General features: G+C 39.0%; 1 protein-coding gene and 1 non-coding gene across 2 annotated transcripts in view; both read right to left on the reverse strand.

Annotated features, from left to right (window-relative positions):
• Nucleotides 1-15,697, reverse strand: part of LOC131050178 (small nuclear ribonucleoprotein SmD1a) — a 37,025-nt gene that overhangs the window by 13,092 nt on the left and 8,236 nt on the right. The gene's annotated exons all lie outside the window — the stretch shown is intronic.
• Nucleotides 12,120-12,191, reverse strand: TRNAA-AGC (transfer RNA alanine (anticodon AGC)). Its single transcript has one exon. It is a non-coding gene; the product is annotated as a tRNA-Ala (tRNA).

The raw sequence follows: 15,697 nt of genomic DNA on the forward strand, positions 1-15,697 counted from the left end.
AAATTAAAATTTTAAGGTCTAATAATGGAGGTGAGTACACCTTGGGTAGCTTTCGTGATTTCTGTATTGAGTCAGGGATCAAGAAGGAGTTTTGTGTTCCTTACAAACCTCAACAAAATGGGGTTGCAGAAAGGAAGAACAGATCTATTGTTGAAGATGCAAAAGCTATGATCCATGATCAAGACCTTTAGACTTTTCTATGGGCAAAAGCCTCTAGAACAACCGTATATGTTTAGAACATATGTCCTCATCAGATATTGCAAAATATGACTCCTGAAGAAGCCTTTTCAGGGATCAAGCCTAATATCAGTCACCTGAGGATCTTTGGTTGTCCTGTGTATGTTCATATTCCCAAGGACAAGAGGACCAAGTTGGAACCTTCTGGCAAGAGAGGGATATTTGTGGGCTACAGTGAAACCTCCAAAGCCTACCGTATTTACATCCTTGGTCATAAACAAATAGAAGTAAGTAGGGATGTCACATTTGAGGAAGATGTTGCATTCAAGAAATCTAAGGGTTCATACATGGAGATAGATGATGAGACTCCTCAAAACATGGATGTTGATCATGCTCCTGAGATTCAGAGAGAGTCTACAGAACTTGATATGTATGATGATCCAATTGAACCTTTGGATCCCACTGATGGACCTAGAGATATTGTTGTGTCTCGAAAGAGACCTCTTTGAGCAAGAAACACTATGTGGGAAGCAAAATAGTTTGCCGCTCTTAGAGGAACATTCAGAGAAAGTAAAAGACCACAGAGATTTTCTAATTATGTTGCATTGATGTGTAATCTTATTGAGTCTGAACCTTCCAACGTAGAGGAAGCCTCAAAACAACAGGTTTGGAAAGATGCAATGGATGAGGAGTATCAATCCATTCTCAAGAATGATGTGTGGGATATCGTGCCTAGACCAAAAGGGAAGTTTGTTGTATCTTCCAAGTGGTTGTACAAGATTAAACATGCAGCTGATGGTAGCATTGAAAAGTACAAGGCTAGATTTGTGGCTCGTGGTTTCTCTCAACAAGAAGGAATAGACTATGAAGAAACATTTGCTTTTGTTGCTCACTATACTTCCATTAGAACCATCATTGCCATTACAGCAGCTAAGGGATGGAAGTTACATCAGATGGATGTGAAGATAACTTTTCTCAATGGTGTGATTGAAGAAGAGGTCTACATCGAGCAACCTAAGGGGTTCGTGATTCATGGGAAAGAGTCTCATGTGTGTAAATTGAAAAAAACCCTATATGGTCTTAAACAAGCTCCTCGGGATTGGTATGAAAGAATTGACAGATTCTTAGTGGGTTTGGGATTTTGCAAGAATGATGTTGATCCCAACCTTTACTTCAAGATATTCAATGGTGATACGTTGATATTGGTACTTTATGTTGATGACCTATTTGTCATAGGAGAAGATCATCTCATTGATAGATGCAAGGAGTTGACTTCATAATTCGAGACGAAGGACTTAGGACTCATGCACTTCTTTCTAGAGTTGGAAGTTTGGCAGAGGCCCAATGAAATTATCCTGAGTCAAGGAAAATACACCATCGATATCTTGAAGAGATTTGGAATGTCAGATTGTAAATCTATGTCTACACCAAAGGAAACTAACTTGAAGAAATTGAGGGAAGTTGCAGCTAGTTCAGATCTTGTGGACCCTACTATGTACAAACAATTGATTGGGTCCTTGATGTATCTGGTTAACACTAGACCAAATATTTGCTATGCAGTGAGTGCACTTAGCCAGTTCATGAGTGAACCTAGACAAATACATCTAGTTGCAGCCAAGCATATCTTGAGATACTTGCGTGGCACAATTGGATATGGTTTGAAATACTCTTCCAGTGTGGACCTGATTCTTGAAGGATATTCTGATTCTAATTGGGCAGGGAGCGTTACTGATCGGAAGAGCACCTTTGGTTGTTGCTTTAGCTTGGGATCTGCTATGATTTCCTGATGTAGCAAGAAGCAGTCTTCAGTAGCTCTGAGCACTGCAAAGGCAGAATACATTGCAGCATGTGTGGCAACTCGCAAAGCAGTGAGGCTTCGTAAGCTCCTTGCAGGATTGTTTGGACAATCATTGGAGCCTACTACCATTCATTGTGATAACCAAAGTTGTGCGAAGCTTTCAGTCAATCCAGTGTTCCATGACAGAACAAAGCATGTTGAGATTCAGTACCACTATATCAGAGATATAGTACAGAGGAACGCGGTTCAGTTGAGATACATTTGCACTAAGGAACAGACGACTGACATTCTCACCAAACCTCTTGCGAAAGTGAAGTTTGTACATTTTCAAGACAATCTTGGAGTTGTGGAGAATGAGGCCCTTGCTGAGAGGGAATCTCAGCATCAGTAATTACTTGATATGTATTATAATGCATTCTTCTCTGTGAAAGAAGTTTGAGGTGCAAGCCCTTGTTATGCATGCTTCTCTGTGAGAGAAGTTTGAGGTGCAAGCCCTTGTTATGCATTCTTCTCTGCGAGAGAAGTTTGAGGTATCAGCCCTTGTTATGCATTCTTCTTTGTGAGAGAAGTTTGAGGTTCCAGCCCTCGTTTCACCTTCTGCGAGTAGGTATGGTGGATGTCATGTGAGAGACTCCATGACTTAGCATTTGTGCTTATTCACCCTCTCGGAGTAGCCATGATGAACGTCATATTGAGATGACTACATCACGTTGAGTGACTCCGTGATGAAGCACTTGTATTCACTTACATGTCCATACATGGGAGTAGCCATGATGGACCCACCCTTTGGGAGTAGCCATGGTGGATGTCACTATGTGACTCAATTATCGAGAAGGATTCCTCCCTAGCTAAGAGGGAGTGTTGATGTATAGCTTCGGTCGGACTCCTCAAGGCCGACTTTGCTTTCAAATGTGTGAAGGGTCGGATCGGCCTTACACATTTAATGTGTCTGATTTCTCATTTCCATCCTTTGTAATGAAAAGACTTGTTAATAAATACATATCTAATAATCAATCACCTTGGAAGTCGTGACCCTTGGCATAAGACGTGTTAATGAAAAGTCATGTTGATTAAATCATAAGCCGACTTATGGATAAGTCGCGTTGCTTGAATAAGACATGACTTTTATATATATAGATGGGCTCGGTCATTTCTTCTTGGCAATTTAGATCAACACACCTCACGACAGATTGTATTCCTAAGTGCAGATCGATATCTCTCCATCAGCAGTTTGCGTTCTAATACAACAGATCGAAATATCTTCTTCTCTTACCAGCACATCGTATATATCTGTAGCAGGCTGTATTCTAACACCAGCAGTTCGGATTCTACTTCTACACATTGTGGTTGATGTTTAACAAATTGTTAACTTAGTCAGCAAGTTGTGATCTTCATACGAGGCGAATGGAATCGATAATGTATTGATTGATTCTAGATTGAATCTGCTTATTGTATAGCTTCAAAGTGTGAAGCATTTGTAAAGACATTTGCTAATATATATTGCAAGAGATTAATTGTTGGGTTTTTTCACCTTCAAGAGGAAGGTTTTCCCAGGATATATTCTGTGCATTTGTGTTTGATTTACTATCTATCTAATCTGATCATAAAACTTAACAAGTCCATCAACCACTACATATAAACAATCTTTACCTTGGACCCTTGGCAACCCGGTAATAAAATCCATAGATATGCTCTCCCATTTCTGATTTGGGATGGGCAAAGGCTGCAATAGCCCTGCTAGGAAAACATGATGCTCCTTGTTTTGTTGGCATTCTTTCCATTCTCTTACATGCTGCATCACATCCTTTTTCAACCCTTTCCAAGAAAAACATTCCCTCGCTTGTTTATATGTATTGTAGAAGCAAGGGTGACCAGCAAGAGGGGTATCACGGCAAGCCTTTAAAATTCTTTCCTTCATTTTGGAATCAGGTGTAATGTAAACCTGTCCTTTATAAAGAATCAGCTCGTCAACTATTTTGAACCTATCATCTTGCACCTCGCCTTCCACAACATTATTAGCAAATGGATTTTTGGCATACTCAGCAGTAATTAATGATCTCCAGTCAGTAAATATATCAGAGATTGAATGTAAATGAGGTTTTCTAGACAAAGCATCAGCCACTACATTATTATTCCCCTTAACATATTCAATGTCAAAGTCATAGGCCTGAATTTTACAGACCCACTTTTGCTGCCTATCATTCAAATCTCTTTGATTAAGGAAGTATTTCAGACTGTTATGATCAGTTTTGCCCAAAAGCTTGTTGCAAACCAAATATTGTCTAAACTTGGTCAAAGCATGTATTATGGCTAGCATCTCTTTGTCATAAATTGAGAGTTACGCTCAGCTTCTTTGAGTTTCCTTCTCTAATATGCAATGGAATGTTTATTTTGCATCAAGACAGCCCCTATTCTCTCACCGGAAGCATCACATTCCAAAACAAAAGGAAGTGAAAAATCTGGAATGGCCCAAACCGGGCACGAACTCATTACCTCTTTGAGGTTGTCAAAGGCTTGTTGAGCTGATGAAGTCCACATGAATGCACCCTTCTTTGTTAAATTGGTTAAGGGGGCAGCTAGCTGTGAAAACCCACTTACAAACCTTCTGTAGTAGCTGCATAACCCCACATATCCCCGGAGTTGTGCTAGGTTGCTTGGCCTAGGCCAATCTTGGATGGCCTTCATCTTCTCTTCATCTACACTCACTCCATGTTCACTGATTTTGAACCCTAAATACAAGATTTCTTGCAAACCAAACTCACACTTCGATGCCTTGGCATAAAAGGACTGCTCCTCTAAAATACTCTACACTTCATCCAAATGTTTTAGATGATCTCCCCAAGTCTTGCTATAGACAAAGATGTCATCAAAGAAGACCGACACAAAATTCCTTAATTGCAGAAAAAATATCTGATCCATACAAGATTGGAAAGTTGTTGGGGCATTGATGAGACCAAAAGGCATCACCAGAAATTCATAGTGCCCATAATGACATCGAAATGTTGTCTTGTGTACATCCTCATCCCCGACCTTGATTTGATGGCACCCTGAATGCAAATCAATCATTCTTGGAGAAGTACCTTGCTCCTTGAAGCTCATTGATTAACTCAACAATGCGTGGTATTGGGTAGCTATTCTTAATGATCCTTTTATTGAGAGCTCGGTAATCAATGCACATCCTCATAGTTACATCTTTCTTTTTAACCAGGGCAACTGAATATGCAAAAGGGCTAGAACTAGGTCCGAATATGTCCCATATCCAACAATTCCCTAATTGCCTTTTCAATCTCCTCCTATACTTTTGGATGATGGTAAGGAGTGATCATCATTGGTTTTGCTCCTTAAAGCTCAATGATATGCTGGAAACCTCTATTACGGGGCAAGCCTGGGGGTATGTCTTTGAATACTCTGTTACGTTTGTCCAATATAAATTGAATCTGCACATTGGTAGTTCCTTCTTTCCTAGCAGCATTTGTATTGGTGATAAGACATTCCGCTGCCCATGCTACTTGTTCTTTACGAAAAACTCATTCCATTCTTTTGGCTGATATCTCCATCGTCCCTTTGCTGGATAATCCATGTAATACCACCTTTTTCCCATTGTGTTGGAAAGAGATTTTCATTTTTCTTTAAATGATCTCATATTTGTCAATTGCATACAGCCATTGACACCCCAAGACTATTTCCATATCCATATCAATCACATAGAATTCATCCTGCAATTTATAATCTCCCATTGTTAATTAAATTTGAGGTACCTTCCGAGTGCAAGAGAGAATAGTTCCACTGACCACCTTCACATCAAAACCTTCAATGGGAACTGAATGCAGTCCAAGCCTCCTTACCACTTCCTCATTGATATAGTTGTAAGTGGCTCCACCATTAATTAGGATGATTAACTTTTGTCCTTTCAAGACCCCTTTAATGCAGAACGCACTATAGCGTTGTTCTCCTATGAGGGCAGCAAGTGTGCCTCCTACGGAATCTTCATGATTTTCCACTTCATTTTCAGAACCAACAGCATCACTTTCAGCATCTTCATCAGAGATAACTTCAATATAATGTACCTGTCCCCTCCCCAAGCAACGATGTCCTGGCTGCCATGGTTCCTTGCATGTAAAACACAACTTCCTCCTTAATTCATTCCTACTTACATCCATTTGCTGCACCTTAGCTGTAGGCATTCTTGGGGCCATTGAACTTCTTTGAAAGGGCTTTTTGGTCTGCATAAGTGGAGCTGTCCTCTTACTTGTGAAGCTGTCCCCTGCCACTGAGTCTTCCAAGTTGAGAGCTGATGTCATGGCCTCATTGAAGGTTGTAGGATATAAAGCTTTTAGTAATCCTTAAGGGGCTCAGCTAATCCTTCCACAAAGAGTACTATCAGCCTCCTATCTGACACATCAGGCACCATTACAGCAAGATTTTCAAACTCAGCTACATAGTCTTCGACCGTGCCTTCTTGCCTCAATTGGGCTAAATTCCTGAAATGTATTTCTGGATCAGTTCTATCAAATCTCTCAACCAGTCTTTGACTGAATTCCTCTATGGTTGAAACTAAGTCATGTCCTTGAGTTGCTAACCCATGGTACCACCACTCATGAGCTATTCCTCCAAATGCAAGGTTGCAAACTTGATGACCTCTTCCCCCATCAGTAGGTTCAATGAGTAGTAAGTGTCAAGTTCTTGTAACCATGATCTGGTTGTGGTTCTACTCTTTCCATCAAAATTAGGCATTGTAATTTTTCTCGATCGGTGCTGAATATCCTTCATCTCACACCCCCTCTTCCTATGCCCTCCTTTTGCTTTCAGTCCACAGTATTTGGTAAAGGTCATATTATTCTTAACTGCTTCACTCAGGGCATGGTATTCAGCATGAAGGCGACCCATTTCATTGACCTGGCCTAGTTGGTCCTCACCAACTTCTTCACTTGTCAAAAACTTAGTCCTGAATGTCTTGGCTAAGACTTTTTCTCCCTGAGATTTTCAACGTTATTAATAGACTTCCCATCATTAGTAGCACTTCTTTTGCTCCTATCTGTTTCAGACTTGTCACCACCATGATTCTGATGGATTCCCTTCAACAACTGTGCCACTTCTTTCAACATCTCAGACATGCTGAGATGCAGCTCCTTAGACCTCTTGAAGAAGGCTCTTGCCTCTTCGTCTCCTGTGTCACTAATGGTAACCTTCTTTTTTCCCTCTGCTGTTATCTCTGCTCTCTTTCGCTCATAATCAATTCCCTACAAGCTGGCAGGACTTACCCTCTGATACCACTGAAATATACCAAACTTGAAAAGATTTTTTTTATAATTAACAACCCAGTCTTCAATAGTATTCACTCAGCTAGAAATGAAATCATACAACTCAGTAATAATTGCTCAGATCATTAATAAATCAATACAGAAGACAATCAGCAATTTCAAAATAATTTCTCAAATAAATTCAGTCTCTTTCATTCACCAGTTCAGTCTCTTACAATAATGCACACCAATGCATTGGTCAAGTATTTCAACTTACAGAGATGAACTGAATTCATAATCATCCGAACCTCCCAGCATACATGATATGATGAACTTGAGCAATATTGACTCAGAGGCATACTCACTACCAGCTCACACCCCACTAAGTATCTGGAGTCGTGTTTCACCTCAAGCTCTTTCCCTAGGTCTGCTAAAACCCGAAGTCTCCCTGTAGCCTTCCTTGAAGCCTTGGACAGCACATAAGGTCTCTCAAATTGGCGCCCAAGCAGATCTGAAGGTGCATACGTTTAATGCAGAGACAAATATAAGCTCTTCAATCCCTTATGTGAACAGTCACCTCCTCTTGCACTCTCTCCACTCCTTATCGCTGCTCCTGCAATCTATGAAATCCCATGATTTCCTTATCTGTGACTCCTCAACAATACCCAGCTGCAATAACAATAGTATGTGATTCCAAACTCGGCAAATTGAATAACAAGAATGGGATTAGCTTCCCACCTTGCTTTAGGCCTGAGATAATCATCCCAGTCCCTATCGTGCCCACAGGCAATTTCAATAAACCCAGCCACCCTCCCTTCTCCGTTCCCCACTCTTATCTAGGCGCTTGTGTCTCCAGGGCAGTGCCATGTTAAGAGGCCAGATACCCAAAACAAAAGAAAATAAATTTACTACCTACTAAGCCACGTCGGCCAGAACCGACCAAAATTTCCATTTTATTAAAAAATCTATAAGGCAAAAGCATTTAAAATGGGTGTTATAGAACACCGTGTGTGCCCCAAGACCTCTCCTTAATTTGGGGTCATCACATAGCGCAGTATACCCAACTCTGTGCAAGCACACCTGCACAATGCGCTCAGGTTATGCAGGCATACATGCACTAGGCGCTAAGCTTCTTTTGTGCACTTCAACCTTTCAAGCCCGCTCATGGAAAGATTAAGCCCTAGGTCGGCTTTGTCGAGGGAAATGTGAATTCAAGTTTGCAGAGGCATATGAGATAAGGGTGGGATGCCATTCCGGATGTAATGTGCCTCAGCTGTACCTACCTCGCCTTCCTGATAATTAGGGCCTGATCTGTCCACCGAAGGTTTGATTAGGGCAAATGAAATAAACAGATCTATGGTTTCCTGCAACATTATAGATATTTCATTTTATATGTCAGCAGTAATATTAAATCAGTAGCATAATTATTGCAGTGAAAAATACACACATGCCCCATTCTAGGCTTTGAGGACTCTCCAGGTTGGCTGAGCTACCCATCCAGACCCATCCCGTCTCTTAGGGCTAATAGGGCCACCTGAGAATGGGCCCAGCATACCCCTGGCTTGCACTCATTATCTTGAATGTACTAACAACAGAGGACAGCAGGATGATAATAAATGTCTACAGAAAACATGGATTCATAATTATAGAATTTGTATTACTTGGTTAACATTTATCCATTCTGTCAATTTGTAGGGTTGATTCATTACGTTTGTGCCTAGTTGCATAAATATGACTATCATTAATTAGTATTCCTTTTCTTTACTTATTTTGTTGCGTCTGTGAATAAATGAATTATGTTTATTCCTTTTTGTCTGTTACTAGAGTTCATTTTAATGAATTAATTATTATACTAAACCTGATATTGCAGGTTTTCTATTTGGCGTGGAAGATAAGTTCATTTTAACCTTTTGCACATTATAGATGTGTTTAATTCATTGGCAAGAATTTTTATGCATTGATCTGATTTAGCAATTAATCTGTGCAACTAATTAGATTATATTCATTACCGTTGATATCAAGGATGAGTTAAAGAAAGACAGATTGGAAACAGCTTGCATATGGAAATACTTCATTGGACGATAATCCCATGGACACATTGCAACACCCAAACGGACTAGCCTGGGAACGTACCAGACTGCCGGCGATGGGGAGGGATGCTTTACTAGGCGCTGGTTCTTCATCACTAGGAAGAACCAGCGACTCGCCCTCCACATCGCTGCTGCCTGATGCGCTGACTGGCTAACCCTCATGGCTGTTTAGGCATCGTAAAAGATGAAACTGAAATTAATATCATTGCTGACTAATGAGGTTACCTGTTTGCAGATCCTCCTTGCGCTTTGCCCTTGTCACCTCCTTCCCCCGTGCTTCCCTTGGTGTGCGGGGTTTATACTTCCCGAAACCAGGTGACCCCTCCTTGGAAGCATGGCGTCTTTTCCGGAGATGACTTGGGAATGGATGCATCCTTTCATTACTACTATTAGTTAAGGTCTAAATGCATTTAAGCGGTCAATATAATTTATTAATTTGAACATTTGGAAAAATACATATTTATGTACATATCGCGTATAGTTATGTTTCTAATGATTTCCGCTGTCTATACGGGAATATGACAGCGGATCTAAGAAAGTTGTAACCAGCAGACTTTACAAGAACAAAATTCCATCAGACCTTCATCAGATTTTCAGAGTTCAATTTGGTGTGAGGTGGCAGACATCTTCACTAGTTTTGTGACAGAGGATCAGACCTGATTCTGGGCAAACTTTCCAGCCAGGGCATCCTGATTTTGGGGGTGTATCCTATCTGCAATTTGATCAACATCAACAATTTCCAAATTTGAAAATCATTTCCACATTTGAATGATTTTAAAGCAGAGATGGAAGACTTAGGGCATTGCAAATCCAAATTTGATGATCAAGTCATGGACACAAATACGGATACAAATATGGATACGGTATCGGATACGGATACGGCCATTTTTTAAGACCCGCAATATGGACACGGCTGGATACAGCATTCATATAGAACACATACACATATATTTAACACATTTTCTAAGATATTAAAGGAGATTTTCATTACTTCAAAAGCAATATAGATGCATAATTGCTACATAAATAATTATAAGTTGTTTTAACAGTTTACAATATGCAAAAATAGTAAAGTGCATTGGAAGGTAACCCAAAAAAGGGGTCACTAAAATAGAAAAACATTTCATTTGTCTTTCTCATTTGGTGTAAATTTTGTTTATACCAAATTTTTTTTTAAATGCATGAATGAAGTTTTTTTTAAATTAAATTTAGGAAGATTTATTTCAAATTTTTTAAAAATCAAATCACATAGTATCCAGCATGGTTGGAAAATCAAGGTTTTTTGGGCACATGTGGGTACAGTATTGGATACATATCCAGGCCGTATCGGATACATATCCATTTTGGATACAGGGATACGAGCGCCCAGGGAGTGACAAAGGGGTTTCCAGCTACTCTTCAACATCAAGGGTGAATTTCCCAGCAAAGGAAATGTGCAGAGCAGACCTGGGCAAATTTTGGAACAGAAATTCAAGGACAAATTCCATCAGCAGATTGTCATTTTCAGATTTAAATTAATTTATGATGAATTAGGGGTGTGATGGATTGCTTTATTATCATGATTCTTGATTTGTTGTGTTTGTCTATCGGGTTTTTTATGTGAGGATGGAAGGCTAGGAAAGGTGCTCAAGAATGTGAAAAGACCAAGAAGACTCAGTTGCAACATGAAGAGGATATCAAAGAAGATATCCACAAATCCGATGCCAAGACAAGTTCTACGCTCTAAGGCATCAAAGAAGGAACATCTCAAAACAGCAAGTGTGAAGATCAACATAAGGAATTTTACAACCTTGAATTTCCTTCGGAAACCCAAGGTTACAATCAGTACAACAAGGTATTTAGAGCTAGTACAACATGAAGATGCTCACCACATCAAGTGAAGGCGTTCGAGTCAGGGTGCTACAAAGGAGATCAAGGTCGAGTACACCATGAGCAAATGGGTCCTGGCATCAAGCATTGAAGTCAGAATCAAACACAATCAAGGTGAAGGGCTGGCTACACAAGGGAGTAGATTCATTACAAGAGACGAATTCCCAAGGTTGAGAATTGAAATGTGAACATGAACAAGGAATGAAGATAGTTCCAGAAGAGTTAATCAAAGTTAAGGATTTGGTCACAATGATGATGCAATTTGAGAATATGTCCCACTATCTTCATCATGTTTAGCAAGCTAAATAATGTTGAGTATCAAGAGATATTGCTCAATCGCAAACACTTCTTTGTGAGAAGGTATCAAGTCTACAATGCAAGCCGAGGTGACATCTAGTCATCATTAAACCGATTAGAGGGTTCCAAGTCAAGATGTTCGAGTTCGATGAACCTAACTCATCTAAGGAAAGAGCTAGTGACACATGGCACTTAATCAAGTATTGTTTTATGTACCAAACCTCATCATTTATTGGTTAGAATTCAGAGGAGGACACGTGTCCCAAATGTTGTAATCATTTCATTGGCCAAAGCAGAGTTTGTTGTAACAAACCCTAATTAAGGTTTTATTGTAAGATCTTGTCTATTGATTTGAGAATCAATCTGAGCCTTCAAAATGTAATGAGATCTCAATATATAAGGCTCAAATCTCTCATTTGTAAAGGGTTAATAGATAATAGATAATAGCCAAATAGTAGAGTAGAGTAGGAGGAAAGGATATTGTTGAAAAAGTTGTTGTGATGAACATGCTTTTTCATTGAAGATATGGTGAATTTTGGTGTGCTATTTCAACAGGTTGCATGGTCTCTACTTCTCATAGTTTAATTAAACATCATTGATTATCGTGGATGCTTATAAAGATATTGTGATGAACTCCTTGTTGAGACATGGACCAGCTAGGACTCGAACCTAGGACCTTCCATATGCTACTGGAGTGCTCTACCACTGAGCTACAGGTCCCTCTTGGACCAGTCCATCGTCGGTCTGGGTGTGACTTATTTCCAACACCAACACCCCTCCTTAAGCCACACCTCTCATGTGCTTGGGGCTCCTAGCCTGGACCTAGCTCTGATACCATGTTGAGACATGGACCAACTAGGACTCGAACCTAGGACCCTCCATACGCTACTGGAGTGCTCTACCATTGAGCTACTGGTCCCTCTTGGACCAGTCCATCGTCAATCCGGGTGTGGCTTATTCCAACACCAACACTCCTTGGTTCATTCTTTGTGGTTTGTTGATTGTAAGTCATAGTGTAAAGTTAGCCTAAACCTCATCATTGTGTTAAGTTCAATTGTCAATACTTGTTCAATTTGCACCAGCATTGGGTATTTGGTTGATGTATTTGCAATGTGAAAATCTTCCATTACCCTTAGAAGATTGCATGTCTTGTGTAGTTGTTGTCGCCATGGCAAAGCAAGGCTTGATTTGAGGGAGTTTGTCTATCTAAGTAGCATTCATCGTCATCATTGATCTTAGGAGTAGCATAGTCTTTCTAAACCCTTATCTCTTTTATCTTTATTTTTCTGAGCAATTAGAATAGATCCTAAGTTCTAGGAGAGTTCATGCAAAACATAAGTCCCCTTGTGATTCCAGCTAAATCACATCATAAACATTGATTCTATCCCAAGCAAGAAGTCGCATAGTTCGCATTGCAAACCTTGGAGTTGCTTTGATTGATCACTTTGTTTAGCATTCAAAGTTTCTTTATTCAAAAGAGGATAGAATACCTTGGCATTTTATTTTGTGTTTGAGGTGCATAAAAAACACATCAACACCTACCATTATAAATTAAACATTAGTAGTATTTGTTGGTCTCCTCTAATGGTTTTAATAACTAGGCCCTAGAACCATAATTTAGGGATTGGATATACATGCTAAGTAGTTACCTCATCATTACGAAGGCTCATCTTCTGTCAACCCGGGAGCGTATACTTGAAATGGGTCAGCAAAGTATCTGCACTAGAGGTCCAATTGTAGCCATGCTATCTACGAAGGAAATGGTACTGAAAGTAAAGTGCATGGAGAAGTAACAGTTCAAATACTAATCAACAACTATTATCTAACTTATCTGAATATGCTTCTGGATTTGATTGTGTGAGTTTTTTGCATCAACGTTTTGGATCACACTCTACGAGTTTTTTTCTCCTTGTGCTCTCTACTATCATCCTGATGACGGATCACAGAGTGTGATCCGAAACATTGATGCAAAAAATTCAACACAATCAAATCCAGAAGCATATTCAGATAAACTAATGGATTGTGGAAATCTAATGATATTGATTAACTATTATCTAATCTGAACTCAAGTGAATAACAGCAATCCAATACATGGCAAGCAAACAGGGAACTACTATGTCTGCTTTGGCTGCAAGAACAGTCACAGGAAGGAATTTCTAGTGGCTGCAAAAGCAGTCAACTGCCAGGACAGAACTAAATACTGAATGAAAGATAACTACTAAACACAAAGATTGGAGTTCTCACTAAGTGGGCCCCCTTAGTGAGTCTTCCTAAAGCTCAACTAGGTACTGCAAACTAAAACATCATCATCTTATTTATCCAAAACAACGGTTACACCATAATGAAGCTGAAACTGTTCTTCAACAAACTAAAAACTAAGATTACAATATTTGAAGTTCAACCGTCTTCTGAAGGAATATCCAAACTTTATTTATAGCAAGAAGACTCCTAACTGATTCTAACCAACAGCAAGTCCACTCCCAAGACATTAGGAGGACGCAATTTATTACAACATAAGAAAAGGAAAGGGAGTTATGCTTCAAATAGGAAACAGTCAAGCTGTTTCAGCTACAAAGGAAATCTAGCATAACTAATCCTCCCTAGATCTACTCTACTACAAGCATGAACATTAAAGTCTCATTATGACTCCACAGCTGTAAATAATCAGTTGTTGACTCTTTCAATGTTCATCATAGTGTGACTTTGTGTTCAACCAGTTAATTGGCACGAACTCCCATGTTGTGAGGCTTTGACCATTGTTACTCCTTTATTTATTCTTGCAACATGACATTAGAGTGTACAAAACAAAGGCATATCCATTTCACATCAGAGTAACATTTATTTAACTACATGCAAGATTAATATGAATAAATCACATAGCAAGGTCACTTATCATCCTTCACCATTTAATCAAAAAGGAAGTATAAGGGTGAGTTCATACCCACTTTTGTCAAGTTCAAGAAAACAACATAGAACCATCATTAACAAAGTCTTAAGACCTATAATAGTATCCAAACCCCTGACAAACCCAATAAAGACATAAAAGACATAGACAAAAATGAGATATTATGTAGGCTCATCAGTATTTTTGGCTTGAATTCTTATTAAAACCTTTAGCTAGATAGGATACAAAAGGAAAAATAAAGGAGAACTAATTACCCATTGACAACTTAGAAAATTTACACAAATTAGTTGATTGCAAAGGACAAGACACACAGACAAAGGAGCAATCTGAATGCTTACATAGAAATTGCATTTCATGGAATGGGAATCTTAAATAGTTCCATTGTCACTATTCAAAAGTCCCATGAGCTAATGACTCCTTATAATGAAGAAAAAATCACAAAAAAGGAGATCAAAAACTTTGTCAAATCTTTGTGTTACATAGTCTTAGTCTACAATATACAATTTAAATTTTAAATTGTATTTTCTTCAACAAAAGAAGCAACTAAGTCCTAGGGTATATAACTCAAGGGTTCATATGTCTAGAGGGAAATGGGTGTGCTTCCCCCACTCAATGTGTGCAAATTCACACAAGCATCCCCAATCACATTTTGGTTACAAGAGATGTGTCCTAAGTCCAAAAAATGCCAACTTAGGAGTTCTCTAAGTGTTTGATCTTTTGTATTGATCAAGTTTGAATTCTTCAACAAAAGAATACCAATGTCCCTAATGTAACACAAGAATTACAAAAGCATGCCATGCAACATAAATTTGGTTCCCCACTCAATGGCAGGAAAATTAACGCAAGCATCCTTAATCACATATTGGTTACATGAGAATCGTCCTCAACCCAAAAAAGAAAACTAGGGAATTCGTTCCCACATAACATGCCTTTTTGATAGAACAAAGTATTTCAAAATAGTACTTCAACTTTTCAAATGGTACCCTCTTCTTCGTCAAGGTATTCCCCTTGACTCCTCCATTTAAAAAAGCCCTCTTCTTACAAGCAAAGAATTATCTTAGCCCGCCCTTGCTTTAAAAAGAACTAAGTCCAATAATTATCACCTTGTAAAGAAAAAAAAAATTAAAAGACACTTTTCCAAAACTTCAACTTAATTCTTAACCAACAGAAATAATTTGTGCTTTTGGTTTTACTTTTGTAAATGATGTTCAATTTACATTCAATATGCAAGTTATATTCTATTTAAAATGATCTTTATATATATTACTGAATTAATATATGAATCTGACTATCTTCTTCTTTGTGGCAGGTGAGAGGAGCA

Source organism: Cryptomeria japonica, chromosome 1 (assembly GCF_030272615.1).
Source record: "Cryptomeria japonica chromosome 1, Sugi_1.0, whole genome shotgun sequence".
Taxonomy (NCBI): domain Eukaryota; kingdom Viridiplantae; phylum Streptophyta; class Pinopsida; order Cupressales; family Cupressaceae; genus Cryptomeria; species Cryptomeria japonica.